We start from the raw sequence: 15,432 nt of genomic DNA on the forward strand, positions 1-15,432 counted from the left end.
AAACTTCTAAAAGACGCGTACAGTTTTGACTTGCCGCTCGCCCGCATTTGCATGTAACGCGCTCCATTGACTGCGTAAACGAAGCATCTCACAGGCGTCGTTCCTCTGATTATGGCTGTTCTTAGTTAAGGTTGGCTTCTGGTCTCTGCAGAACTTAATTTCATTTTCAGGGAACGGGATTTAATTTCGTGAAAACCACGGACATCTTGATAAGGCCGATTCCGGTGGCCATTCTGAGCTAAATTTTATTTGCCAAGCATTTCATTTCCGTAGTGTTTGTTTAAGTTAGACTTTAAGAAATGAGAATTAGTATGTGTGGCGAATCGGGTTATAAATGAAGACTAGAGTTAAAATTCCTGAAGGAAATTACAAATCCTATTCATTACACCCGGTCCAAGGCCAGAATCGTAATCGAAATTTCTCCGAGTACCAAAATGTTGCTGCCGTCTTGCTTATTATAACCTTTTAAATTGATTAAAGATTCTAGTGGGGGTTTAAAGCCGAGATTCGAACCCGAAGCTTTCTGAGTAAAAACCAAGAGTTCTCAGTTGGGCACTCAGTGCTTGCATATACTCACAGGATCCTTTGAATCACTAACGAACCCTAGTTTTCGTAGTTCATAAATTGTATCATAAAACAATTCCCGAATTGTAATGGAATAGTTTTAATTACCTACATATTATCAGCCTTTTCAAGTTTAAATGTATGCATTTTTAATGTAGGCCTGTTATTTTTCTCATCTCTCAGAATTATAATAAATGAATCCGCTGCTTTTATTGTACTCTATTATAAATGTTTACTGTGTCAGGTTTTAAAATTCCGTAGCGGCCGGTTCAGTGATAGAATGCGATGCTCTCAGTGGCTTTCATTGTCTGTGGTAATTAAAACTTATGATGGCTGGGGAGTGCCATTGTTTGTATCATCGGATGCCCACAGACAAACGGAATTGTTTCAAATTACAATTGAAAGGAATGGGCCAAATGTAATACTCTACCGTTTTCTCCTAATTAGGTAATATAATATACTCTGAATAAAATCAATACAATGCTTATACCAGAGGCTACGCGGTCTAAAGCGTGCAGGGCTTTAGACCTCTTACGTATTGTAATATTTTTTACGAATCTGTTTTCTTCATTGTGTGTCTACACATTTACCTTTAACCTCATTTATGATATGAGTCCGATTCGAATTAGACCAATATAGTAATCCAGTTTTCAGTAAAATTAACGCACCTGACAATAATTCATTCCTATTACACCAAGCACTTATCATAACACTTTCCACGCAAGGACTCGGTGAATAAATATGATTAGCGTTGTTTTGGAGATGACTGTCGTTCAGTTTGAAACATGTTTAATAATACAAAAATGGGCGAATTAAAATACAAGAAATATTCTTGAATAAGTCGGAATATAGATTAGAATTGCATGCGGTTTCAAAGTAAGCTAGTCCTAAGACATTAAAATCAAAACCGAAATTAATTCGATTTAAATTTTTTGTTTGTGGTATTTCTTCCGCACAATATGCAGCTTAGTGGCTATAATTAAATAATTCGGACAACGGGGTCTTGTATGTAGTAACTAACTCTGCCAGTCATTGATTTCTTAAGGTTCTTCGGATTAGATAAGCCCTCTGGTCTGTTCCATTTCACAGCTAGCTTCAGAAACTGTTAATCACTTCCTGGGTTCGGAAAGACCAGTCGTAGGGCCTCCGCCTACACAGGACAGCACGACCAAGATAGTACATGGACACATGTCCGTTCCTCGGGTGGGATATAAACCAACGATCTCGTGGTTAGATCTGTCCAAACTACACACGCCTTAAATGTACCTCATGAACGTGAGGTTGGCACTGCCGGAAGAGTAATTTTGAAGGTTTTCTGCTCATTAAACTCCTGTAGCTGTATTTGGAATCATCTAGATGCAATATTCGTCATATTTCCTTATCTCATTTGTCCATACTTAATTTAACAATTGATAAGGTGTCATGAAATAAAGGATTTACAGAGAATGGGGCCAGAGTGATCCCAGCCTGAATGTAGGCAAAGCGCGCTATGAAGTTATGACTAATACATAAAGTGCATCGGATTACCTCCTACCAGAAAAGGAACCGCTGATCGCAGACATGCTTTGAACTACCTGGAATCAATCCGTAGCCGGTGCAACTTGTAAGAACATCCAGTAATTGTTTTAGATATTATTGTTTATAATGAAGACTTGTACTGTTACACATGTCTGATCTGTGCAGTTCTGCAGTCCTGGTACTGCTGCATTTCTAAGAAGGCTTAATCGACGTTTCAAACATCAGTCTCTCTTTCCAATTTGATATTAATCAAAAATATCTTTTTGTGTTAGTGCTTTTCCATGGTAGCCATTATTTAACTTTTGATAGAAAACGTTTCATTCGCTGATTTTCTCAGACTGACGTCAGTTGAAGACCAGAAAGAACATTGCTCCAAACGAGATATCTCGTGCGTGACATAGAAACGGTTGTGAGAATACTCTCTTCTCCATCAAGATAGAGGCCCATACAGCCAGCTACGTGTTGTAGAAACAACACTACAAACGATTTTGCACTTTTGTGAAGCTGAATAAGATGCTATTATGATTAAGTAGGGATAAGAAAGGAAGTGTTAATTGTGTCCTTGTATTCCCAAGAGTAATATCCAGTTGGAGACAGACGCACTTTTGATGGGCATAGTAGAGGATTCGTGACGTAATTTAGCTAATTAAATTACTAGCTCTCAGCATTTTCTGATTCACGGCAAGGAAAAAGTCTTCTGAGGGCCCCATCTGTCTCACATAGTGTAGTACAAACTTTAAGAGTGATTGCATAGTATAGACATGTAAACGTGTCTCATGTTGTGGCCTGCTATGCTCTGGGAGAAGGAATGGCTGTGATTTACTCTTAATTAACGTGTTTAGGTTCAAAGGATTTGCTGCTGTTAACTGTTTCCTCCCGCGTTGCTATTTCTGGTATTTGGCAGGAAGCGAAGTGATAAAGTCACAGCCTCCAGTGATCACAGACAGAACTTCGTCATTTATTGTTTATTCTGCTTGAGGGTATTTGTACATGTTGTTTAAGCAGGGGAAGAAAGAATACTCCAGTGGAGTATGCGTATTTTCTACATAGATTTTTTTTTTATATTTTGTATATCCTATCGGTAATGATGCTAATTTATTACAAATACAGATCTAACGTTGCGAAGCGCATCACACCACAGATATCAGTTTGTATTTCGTTAAATATTCGCCAAAACCAGTAGTGTTCCAAAATAATTCGTAGATGTATAAGTGATCTTTATATACGAGTGCTGTGACATGTTTACCTGCTAATTCTTTCAATTTGAGCCATTTTTTGTAATGAGGTTTAAGTAGGGCTTCATATATGTTTAAAACTGGGGTTATAATCGACCTTCTGAACCAAAATTAGATTCTCTCTCTATAGTTTTTAATGTAGGTCTATTTGTAGTGTATTACGCGTGAAGGAAATGAGAAATGCGTACAAAATTTTGATTGGAAAAACCGAAGGGAAGAGACCGCTGTGAAGAAAAATATTAAATAAGGCGCTACATTCCAAGAGACAGCCATCTTCGTACTCACCGCTATGACAACGACAGATCCTACAATATTAAAATTGATCTTTAGTAAATCGACTTTTCTGATTCAAGATAAAAACCGGTGGCTGGATCTTGCGAATGCAGTAATGAACCTTCGGGCTTCGTAAAGGGCTGAGAATTTCTTGACTAGGTAAGCGAATGTGAGCTTCTGAAGAAGGACTGTTGATCAAGGAGTTGCTTTTGCAGTTTTCTTGTTCTCGTGTTTTAGGTACAAATAACGGAAAATATTAAATATGTTTTTCTTTGTTATAAAGGTAACTTTTTGGGAGAGCTATTTCTCATTATCGAATATTGGTGCAAAGGTAAGTTTTGTACTTTCACCTCGGTTTCCTATGTAACGTGGTTTGGATCCGTTATTTGTCCTCTGGTGTGGAGAAATATCGAGTTTCGATATGCGAAATTTCGATTACGGTATGCGCCTCGAAGTTTAACTTACGTATAACTTTAAAATTTATAAGGTGAAACGATGATGTTCTTCTTTATTTTTCTTCAGTCTGATTTCTTTTCTATCCCTTGTGTTTATTCCCTTGACCCGAAGTGTTTTTAATCACAATTGTGTTTTGTTACCGAGTGTCGCAGGTCTCCCCAGCACATCACGTGTTCCCACTGATGTCGCATACGTACCTAGTGCATTTATTATTATTCTACGCCCATTCGACAGTCAGAATGTGATGGGAGGAGTGCTGTGTGGGGTGTCGTAAACCAATTTGACTCGAGTGTCTGTCGCCAGAATTTCAAGTTGTTCGCTGCGTCCATTTTCTAGTACCCCCCCCCCCCCAACACAACTCTCCATCTATGTTCGTTTCGTTTCTTCCCCCTCTGCAATTCAATTTTTTTTTATAAAAGTGAGCCTCAGAGCTCAGCCCAGCTTCAACATTGCCACAGTGCGATATTCCTTTCTTTTCAAACCGCAGAGTGCAGTAGGAATCCATTGCCATTACATGCAATTCGTGCGTTGCAAATTGCCCCTTTCTAGATCCTCCCCCCAGATGTGATTCCATCCATCGTTGTTTGATTGATTACTGTTAAACTATTTATGTGCTTCGCGTAACAAAATGAATCGAAATCGTGCTATTATGGGAAATGTCTTTTTTTTTTGTAGGGTCATATTCTATTATCTCTAAACGATTAGTTGTATCTTGGACCCCATGAGTCAAGAATTTTAAAAATGTTTTTTGTAAGTCGTTTTCTTTGATATATCTAAAGAATATTAACAGCCGAAAATCTTCTTCTTCTATGGCTCTCCGGTCCGTATTCGGTCCATGGCCTCCTCAATTCTCCTCTTCCATTCGATCCTTCTGTTAGGTCCATCTGTCCGAGGTTGAGGTTTCGAAACATCTTCCTTTTTACGATGCAAGGTTGTTAGCCTTCCGACCAACCCCCAACCTGGAGGACCAGGGTACCTGTCTTAGTCTGACCTCTCCCCCTTAACCAATCTGGCTAGGGAGGCCCTACGAGTAGCTATGCTACCGCCAGCATAGCTCTTTGGGTCACTGAGGTACTCAAGCCCCACCACCACGACAAGGTCCAGATACCATTAAGTGAGGAACAGCTGAAAATAACCTCGAAAAATGTGCTCATAAGGTGTTCTTTGCTCACGCTAGGATGTGAAGAACGTCGAATAATACGCCAGTCATGTAAAGAGAGGTACGAGAGACAGTCAAGAACTACGCTGTCTATATTCGGACCCTGTAAGTCCCAATTACTGTAACAGAAAAGGCTGTCGCTCAAACATTTGTACTCTCCTTCTTAATTCATGCCAATTCATTGTCACGTTGATGCTATCCTACTAAATTTAATGGGAAAAATGTATGTGACAGGTAATGTAATATGCTTCCAGCTGCCTGTCACTTCGTCGTAAAATGTTGGGAACAAATGTACGATTTCGTCGGTAAATTTATAAAATTCTAACTACATTCCAGTACTCAGGGATGCAGGCAGTTGAAACCCAGAGTGTCTCTGAACTAAGAACTCAAACGGTTGGCGTTTTAGATATGCTCAGGGTAGCTGGTAAGCAATGAGTGAATCGAGATAAGTTTCGAGAAACATCTCCGAGGCTAAAGATTCGAGCCGTGTGTCTTTCAAGTACGAAGCGGAGTGCTACAATTTCGCCGTGGAGTTCGCTCTTTATTCTTATTTTACTCAGCTCGAGGTCAAGGTATTTTCGGCGTCTCCAGAAGTAATTTTGGATCGGTTCATCGAGGTCTGATTTTTACAACGGGACGGCAAAGTAAAGTCTCTTGCCAAATATCCTGCGAATCGCTGTTCGCTTTATTGTTACACGTGCAGACTGCTTAAACCACGTGTAGAACGGAGTAATTTTATTTTGTAAGGGAGTTCAGAGCAGAATATGCGTAGGGAATGTCACCCCCTCCTTCTGTAAGAAGCCAAGATAAATGACGTAAACGATATTATTCATTTAAGACTGACTATAGGTGTTTTAACTGCACTGTATCAACTACAGAAGTTCAACAGGATCGAATTAGAGTTGTAAGAAAGAAAGGAAAGGAGAGAAACATGAAAGTGAGTAGATAGTAAAAATATAAGTAATCGCTCGTCGCGTTCTCATCAGTCCACGTTGAGAAAGTCTGTTCACTGGGACGCGCCCCGCCGTTAGATGCGTCGAAGAGCGCTCGCTCCTTCGAGAGACCACGTGGCCGGACGGAACAGTGTGCTGGAGGCTGTAGCTACAGCGGCTTGCCCCGTGCTTTAGTCTCGCCTAGAACGGTGTGGCGTCGAGTCGCGCGTGGTTGTGATCCAAATTATGAAGACGCCCGCTGCCGGCAACTCGGCATGTCTACCGGAGCACGTGGCGTGGTTCTAATGGGAAAGTTCCAGCGGGAATCATTGACCGGAAATCACAGGACGACATAACAAGGTATGTAAGCGTTTCTTCTTTGTTGCACAGGAAATGTTTATGGTCTGGTTTACGTCATAGCTCTACTGTGGAGAATGCCTTTGATCTCATATCGCGAAGAAATAAACACTGCCGTGGCGTCATTTCCGTGGCTTTTGGCGTGAAAGAAATACTACTGTCAAAATATTGGTTAGTGTAGATTTAGGCCTGGTTCTCGTACTCTACAAAACGTTGAAGTTCAAAGTACATAATACAATAATTCTGAATTTTATGGATGTGAAACCTGGTGTTTTATCTGGCGTAGTTCCTTGCATAAGTTCGGCTCTCAAGGGCACAATGTGTCGATCACATTGGTATGCAGGTGGTACCCTGCCCCGAGTAATGTGAACCCTGTTGACCGATGTAGTCTGGCCTTCCTCTAGGTTACGATTAGAATCTGCATTGTTCAAGCTGATGTATTAATATTACATTGGTTCTGCTATTGGCATCTTGCTTATCTGGTGTTCTGATTAGGCGTTTGGAAACACTTTAAGAAATAGGGAGTACATAGGGAAACGCCTTATTTTTCACCACCACAAAGTTGATTGATGACTTGGAAACATTGGAACACAAAGTACACCAAGTTTTATCTCGCCGACATTGGGTATCAGTTTATTCAGTACTTACGAACTTTATCCTTTAAATCTTTAACGCACATTGGTGACTATATGTACCACCATTTTTCAACATTTCGTTACTCTACAGACTATATATTGATTTGGTATAATTCTCAGAGTAAAAATCTGCTAGTTTTCTGAACAGTATTGACCATTTCGACTGTCTAATGGACAAATACTGTTGTAAGGTAGCAAATGAATTTGTATATATTATTTTAATAACATTCCTATTTCAAACGATTAAACAAGTGCCTTACTGTATGTCCAGAATAATAAAATTTGTTCATTTCTCATATTTATAACTTTACTGGGGAAAATTATTTAATAGTAGGCACTTGGAAGTGCGAGAAGATAGGATAACGCAATAGAAGCTTCTTGATCGTTTGAAGACGAAGTTCGTCGGAATGTTACTTAAAATTTCAGGCCTTACCGCAAAGAAAACCGAACACTTCTCTATTACAAAGGTCTACTAGTCAGTGCTGTTTAGGGAAATAATTGCTCTTTATTGTGGGAACGATACGAAACGCATAAATACATTCTGCGAGTAAAATTTAGAGTTGTTGATTATTAAACAGATGATACACATTCTTACCACTGGGACTGTAATGGTTGACAGAATCCCAAGTGTCCTGAACTTTGTTCCCTTCAAGACAGATTTCCGTTTAACACATGGTTGCACTTTCAGCGTCCATATTTTATTTCACTATATTTATTGCCATTTATTTATTACTTATTTTCGTTATATTAATTTATAGTTTTTTTGTAGATTTGTTTCTAAAGAGCATAATTTATTTACATTTAAAGTAATAAATCAACTGTTTATGCCAGCTTGATTTTACAGTTCCTATACGACATTTCTTTTGGACTGTTTATCGGCATTCTCTGGGCTCAGACGGAATGTTGTAGCATGTCTCAAAATTATCCATTGTACGTAACTTATGCGTTTGATTTGTTGTACACGGAGCATTCTTCTTGTGTCTTAGGTAGTGAATGGGCCAACCAGACCTACAACCTTCTATAAGAAGGATATATTTATGCAGTGTATATTGTCTTTCTGTTTTATAAAGTTATGTCATGATTAATTATAGTTTGCATTCTAAAATTGTCTAAAATTAATTTTATCATATCTGCAGGTGGTCTGATATTGATTTCCTGTTTAACTCGGTTCCTTTCCTTCTAAAGGCACAGTAGCACGTTCCAGAACTTGATGTATATCGGTCGCCCCATGACGGCTGATACCGCCTGCCCACTTAACCTGCCGGCGCAGGGCAATTGGCTGGCTACCTGCACGTCCAGTCGATATTGAATGACTGTCAAAGTGAAATCACTGCCTCATGCCGTAAGGAAAGGCAGCCTTAACAGTGTCATGCCCATGTGTCTGTGTCTGTCTGTAACGTAATTTTTAAATCAATCGCTGTGCACTGGTTTCGTATTCGGTAAGGCCCGATTTCGAATCTCTCTCTCTGGAAACGGATTGTGCTAATTGAAGATCTTAGAAGGTTTTCAAAGTACACGGCGCTACACTCCAGAAGACAACCATCTTCGTACTCACCGCTGTGATAACCTCAAATCCTACTCAAAATAATTTCGACACCTTAGCCGGTTCTAGGTCACTGCACATAGCGAGACTCAAAATAACACTTTCCTTCGTTTAGCTCAAGGACCTCCTGTTAAGTGACAGTGTATTTGAGTTCTGAAATACTTTACACTCCACTTTTGTAACTTTTTTTTTCCTGAATTTAATTGTAGAAGCTTCGAACATAAAGACGCTGTTACTGGAAGCTATTTCCAGTTCCAAACATCGTAAAGAGATTATTCTAAGAGTCTTTCTTGTATATGTGATGATGTTTCCATTAGCCATAAACACAAGCGTTCGTATCTTTCTGTCCTGAAACTTCAGCATTGAGGCCTTGTGTTCGCCCTCAATAGAAGATGCAAATTTGTTTTCTTGAGTAGAGTTGCATCATTTGCAGCTGTTTGAGGATGAAATTCTAAGGAAAATATTTAAGCCCAAGGTAGAAAAATGGGTTGAAAATGAAAGAAAATCCACAGTATAATGAAGAACTTCGTAATTTGTGCTGATCACATATTGTTAATGTTTTCTCATCAGACACAAGACACACTTGTCATTACTTATAAATCAATATAGTTTTTAGACATGTTGTTACACTGACTCAAAGTAATTAATTAAAATTTCGTGTGCCAAAACTCAAACATTCAGTGTATCTGATGTCATCACCCACCATTCGACACGATTCTGAGACAGGTGTTGTCCATTTACCATCCTCTTATCATGTTTCCGATACTTTATTCTCGTGTCTCCTCGGTCTTCCAAGCTGACATTTTCCAAGAGGTTTGCCCATTAAATAATTTATCTCATGTCCAGCCAATTTTAATCGTCTTGATTTCACTACCAATCGAGCTCTTATAACATCAATGTATCCTGATGTTACAGGTTTGAGTGATTAACTCTCCTGCTTCTTGTTTAGGAGGTCCTTGATTGCAATCTCGGTTCGAATTTAAGCAATCCTGACTGAAATTGTTCGTTTTATTCCTCATTTTCTCCAATTATATTGCTAAATTATTGTTTTCCACGACCACTGCCATGTTTCCTCATTCAATCATTCACAGTCATCCTCCTTTTCCACGCTAGAAAATCTATGCCGTTGAGAAATAGACCAAGAATAATCAGTCTTATACCCCTTCCTGAAGTCCCCGTTGTTTGGTTTAAATACTTCAGATCCCACGTGTGGCACAGATATCGTCACCTTCCTGCAGACAAGCACGAATAGCTGTGTTAATCACAGAGCATTCCATCTTCCACCCCAACTCAGCAGCTTATACACACAAAAAAGAGTTAAAACTGTTCCCTGGTAGGAAACGCAATATGGCCGCCCAGCAGCCGTCGAGGCTTCCATCACCTAGGACAAAAGACGATTGCCAGAGCACCTCTGTGTAAAAGAACATCTAATTCTGGAAGGAGCAAAATCATCTACAGTTCTTAAGAGAACGGATTGTGGCGCACGATAAATTAACTCACCAGACCGATGTTCTGTTGTTCACAACGCTCATCCAGTTAGAAATAATAGTCATTGTTGTAGAGGGATTTTAGGTGTTTTTAATGATGAATACAAAAAATGAGACGAACGTGTTTCGTTAGTGGATGTAGCGTACTTAAATGTTTAGAAACTTGGTTAGAATTTTAATTAATATAAAGGGTAATTTTTAAATGTAATGACTCTCAGTAAATTAACCAAGTTTAACTGGTGTGTGATAATGTCTTGCGAGATTTGTCTTCGTCAGTTTTATTTTGATTCTCTGCTGATGTGCCGTAAGCAGCAACAATGCAGACTTTATTATTACTGATGAATGTCGTTCAACAATAAGCAACAACAGACCAGACTCCATTGGGTGACTCGTCTTACGTGCTTATTTTGAGTCTCCGTTAGTTTTATCTGTTTTTAACTTTTTAATGACGATTTCTCAACACATTCTTCAATTATTTTGAATAAAGTTAGGTGTGGCGTGTTTGAATTACTGTCCCACGTTTTGCCTGGATGGATACGAACACCATCGGACTGGATAGGCAGCCTCCACACCGGTAGGTTAACCCTGGACCTCCATGTACGACTTATCATTACACTGTGATTACACTGTGATGTTCCATCGAGTCTTAAGTCTTGAGTCTTGTACTTGGGAGGTGCCTGGTTGGAATCTTGGCGAGGACTAAGTAACGAGCGGCTTAACCCACTAAAGCGCAGTGGTAACTAATGTATCACCTGCTTTAACATTTCCCACGCTAAGTGGTAAAATAACCTGCAGTCCGAGGTAAAGTTGATCGGCGAGGAGGGCAGGAGGTAAGTTCGTGTACCCCCAAAACAATATCCCCACTTTCTTACTTTCTTTGTTCTCGCCTCCCAAACCTGCACCTTCTTCTGGAGTCTTTTAGGACTCATTCTTTCTGGTTTCTTTTTATTCTGTTTCACACTCTTTCTGTTAGCTTCTCTGCTCCTCCTAGCTAGAAGCACCAGATGACAGACGAGTGGAAGACTTGTTCAGACGGAAACGGAAGCCAAACCATTCTGAAGACGCGCTAGTTTGGTTTAGTCTCTCTGTGTATATGTTTGTTCATTCTTTCGTCTCTTGTTTTTTTTTTTTTTTTATTTTCGTTTCAGTTCCTACGTGTCAGTTTGTTTCCCTCCCGTTTAAAATCGTTCAGTGTAGTCTATTTTAAATATGTTGCTTGGAGGATAAAGGAAATGTTTCATTTTAATTGACACCTGTGGGCCTAATTCAATCCGAACGTGATAGTATCTTGTTTGGATACTCTAAATGACGTTACATTTAATATAGGGCGATGCGATTTTTAATTTGAAATTTGACGTTTTGACGGTGGTCCATATTCCTTATAAAGTCTTGTAGATATTACACTGTGTAGAAGTGGTAAAAATCACCGACGTTTCGGAAGAACTTGATTGCATATTCAGTGTCGAAGTGACGGGAAGTGTTAAGGTTATGTAGGAATGTGACAGATTGTATTGTGATTGACGTTCTGTCTCGTAGCAGATCGCTGAGCCATCCTAACTTGTAATTTATGTACAAGAGGATTAATGAAGGATAATATCAAGAGAGGCAATATAAACATAGGTTTACAGTGATGCCTGATTTTGTGTGGTGAGATACTGAAATACGTTTTATTACCTCACCACATGAAAAGGTTTAAAAAAAGCTCTTCTCTGATTCGACTCCCACAGTAGGTGACTCAGGTTCTTGTTGAAGAATGTGTTTCTGTGTTTCCGTTGTTGATAAAATATAATGCTGACATCCTAGTGGTTTCTTTTGAAAGCTCAATCGGTTCCGTTAGATAAGTTCGGAACACCTTACATGGCCATGGTACTTTTGTGTGATTAATTTTGTTACAGCTCCTTGTTATTAAAGTTGGAGCTACTTATGTTTAAAGCAATAGTGAACTTACAGCTTACTATCAGTATCATAATTGAGAAATGGGAAGTAAATATGGTTGTGTAACTTAACTTCTGTAGGATAATACAGGATTTAATCAGCTTCATTGAAGAGCTTTGGTGATGGGTAGCCTAGTCTCTGTGATTAATCACTACGCACACCATCGATGTTTCCTAAGGGCATGGCTATGAGGCGCCACACATTCTAATCCTAGATAAGTAATCTTAAAATAAATTACACTCTGCGTAATCTTAGGGATACATAACCTCTCCGATGAAATCAGTTGTATGCGCCTTACGCAGTTGAGAAAGGGTTCAGTTGACCAAAATAGATCCATATAGTCTCTGCAAAGACAACGTAGGCCTTAATTAACAGACACGAGACTTGAAAACGGACTGTTTGTGTTGGAACTGAGAAGCGTAAGGATGCATTCCGCTTTTTCCCTTCCTTCCTCCCTCTCTCTTTCCCTTCTCGGTCTATCCCTGTGATGTTTCGTTCGCTCTCAGAGCTATATTAATCTTAATTTAAGATAACCTCATCACCCTGCCTCGTCACTGTACTGACAGTCGTTGTTACAACTCCCCTTTGTGAGGGGAGAGTTATTATAATTCAGATTTAGAAATTATGAAGTTCATTCTAGCTTATTTACTTGTATTTTCTTCATGTATACTGAAGATTAACAAGTAAAATCTCGCGTTATATCAAGAGTGTAAAGTTCAACTCCACTATGAAGCGATTTTTAACCCTGATTTGTATTGTGTTTTCCTTCTTACTTCAGGCGCAAATCTATTAGTGACAAAGCTCATCAGCAATAAAGATAGTACACTACATAGAAACATTATTTTTATTTTGTGAAACGTAAATAATATCGACAAGTTTTTTAATTAGTATATGCAGAAATGCAGGATATATAATATGTTGTTGCCTCCAGCACCAGTTATCGTTCTGATGATAGAAACAGTAAGCTGCTCTGAAACGTCTGTCAGTATCTGGCAACATCCCAGAAGACAACCATTTTCATAAGTGTAGGCCGTGAGAACCTCAGTTATATCTAGATAGGATTAGTTGAATAATTACTCTACAAGACCTGCAAGGCTTATTTGCTTGTTTTTCTTTTTATTTAATACGAATATACAGGATGATTCAGAAGTATGTTTACAAACTTCGTGCGCGTGTTCCTGTATCAAAAATAAGAAAAATTGTTCCTATTAACATATGGTCGCAAATGCTTCTTTTTCAAAACAATAGCCAAAAATAAGTTTGTAATCTAACCCATCGCAAAACAGAACAACTTTATCTAACCTAACCTAAACAACCCAACATTTACTTTAGCTAACCTAATCTAACCTAACCTAACCTAACCCATCCTAAGCCAATACAACGCAACCTAATCGAATGTCACTTATCCAAATCAGACATAAACTAATCCAAAATAACCGACCCTTATAGGATCAAACCCACCGCTGCTTATGGACTTCCACTTAACCTTCCAGGACTTCTCCAGCACTTCTCCATGACCAATGAAATTTCGCTTAAACTATCCAGGACTGTGCACCCACACACTTCTTCTCTATGATCCATGTTAACATTATGATGAAATATTCATAGATAATTAATTCAATCTATCTCACACCTTAACCCATGCTTTGTAATTTTATCTCCCTGTATATGCTTTACACAAGAAAATTTAACATGTGTTATGAATATTTAATATTACATATTTCAGCAACATGTAATTACAACACTTCAGCTGGATCGTTCATCGTTATGCTGCATATAATGAACGAGCGGCTACATTTATTCAATGTTTTCCATTAAAAAAACGGATGGCCTATCCGTGGCTTTTGCGTTGATTAATGCTGTTGCCACGGTTACGGCTTTCTGGTCCATTAAGGCTTCTCTTACCACATGGTATGTTGTGCTGGGACATGCCACGAACATATGTTATCTAGAAACAAGGACCTTTTTGTACCAATAACGAAGTGTGTGCAAATTTTAAAACGTAAGAACAGGATTAATTGTTGGGTTATTTAACGAAGTCGTTTCAATTACATAAGTCATGGCTTCGATGATTTCAGAATGATGTAGAAAGATTCGATCGGTTTTAAGATAAATCGGCCATTATCAGGATAAACTGAGGAGAACGTTTAAAAACAACAGCCATGATTATTAACTTTCCTCTTTATGATAAGTGAATCCGGAACATCACATATGCGATTAAGGAGTGTTTGGGTTCTTAAGTTATAACAACGAATTTTGTCTGATTAGTACTTAATTATTTGGGTTTTTCCTCAGAGAAAACATCGCATTTCCGTTATAATCGTCAGTGCGTAATGCTGTTTAGGAAATTAATGGTGGTTTATTCTGAATGTTAAACCATTGGTGTATATAGTTACCACTCTAATATAAAGGATCAGTGCGATACCTTGCTTGATAAATGAGTAGAATGAGGCGGCAATTTGTGTTTGACTTATCTTAGAGATCACGCAAATACGTCATCATGCTTTTTCATAGCCCAGGGGAAGATTTTTCTTTTTTCGAAACCTTTAATTAGCTTCACATGTATAGCCGGCAATAAACAATTGTGTGATAATATTCTCTACATTAATTTAATTTCCACTTTGGAATATAGAATGAAAATCGATTTCAAAAAGCGCCTCAGTGTTAATTTTCGTCGTAAAAGCATGAGAATGACGGGGATAGACAATTGTGCTGCATGTGGAATGCAACGTATTAGTGTTCGTGCTGGTGATTATAATTCACTGATGAATGTTAATTTTATTTTTACGTTGACTACTCCTTTACACGGCATAAGTATGTTAATGGTTCAATAGTTTTGAGGAGGACGGACAATACAGCGTAAACAGGAGGTTCAAACGTTTAACACTTTAGGCATAAAATCAGAGAGAGTGAGATGGGCGGGACATCTGGCACGCATGAGAACAGGCAGAAATGCATATAAGATTTTAGTTCAAAAACCTGATGGTAGGAAGCAGTTTTGGAGAACTAAAAATAGAAGTGATAGTAATATGAAATCAGAGCTTAAATAAGTTTGTGACGGTGCGGACTCTGTCCACCTGGCTCAGGATAGGGTTCAGTGGCAGGTTGTTGTGAACACGGTAATCATGTTTCTGGTTCCATAAAGGGCAGGAGATTCCTTTACCAGCTGAGCGACTATCGACTTCTAAAGAAGGCTGGTCTGTAAATTACAAATTATGCCTCTCAATATAATAGAGAGCAGTTTGTTAGTCCTTTCGGCTTCCGGCTTTAATAATATCTGCTGTTACTAAATTAAAAAAATAAAAACGTTTGCTCTGGGTTCTACTTTTTATCTGATT

The 15,432-nt window shown here is 38.7% G+C and overlaps 1 protein-coding gene across 5 annotated transcripts in view; it reads left to right on the forward strand.

Moving 5' to 3' along the window:
* LOC110835800 (protein prickle) overlaps positions 1 to 15,432 on the forward strand; it is a 386,112-nt gene that overhangs the window by 173,719 nt on the left and 196,961 nt on the right. Inside the window, exon 1 of one of the 5 annotated variants that reach the window (XM_087358037.1) lies at positions 6,312 to 6,497. The exons of the other annotated variants lie outside the window; for them this stretch is intronic. The gene's annotated coding sequence lies outside the window, so the exon portion shown is untranslated. Of the gene's footprint in view, positions 1 to 6,311; positions 6,498 to 15,432 lie in introns of those variants that run through there. 5 annotated transcript variants of the gene reach the window in all.

This window comes from Zootermopsis nevadensis, unplaced genomic scaffold (genome assembly GCF_977971745.1).
Source record: "Zootermopsis nevadensis isolate Lab colony 2312 unplaced genomic scaffold, Znev_1.0 Znev_ptg000029l, whole genome shotgun sequence".
Taxonomy (NCBI): domain Eukaryota; kingdom Metazoa; phylum Arthropoda; class Insecta; order Blattodea; family Termopsidae; genus Zootermopsis; species Zootermopsis nevadensis.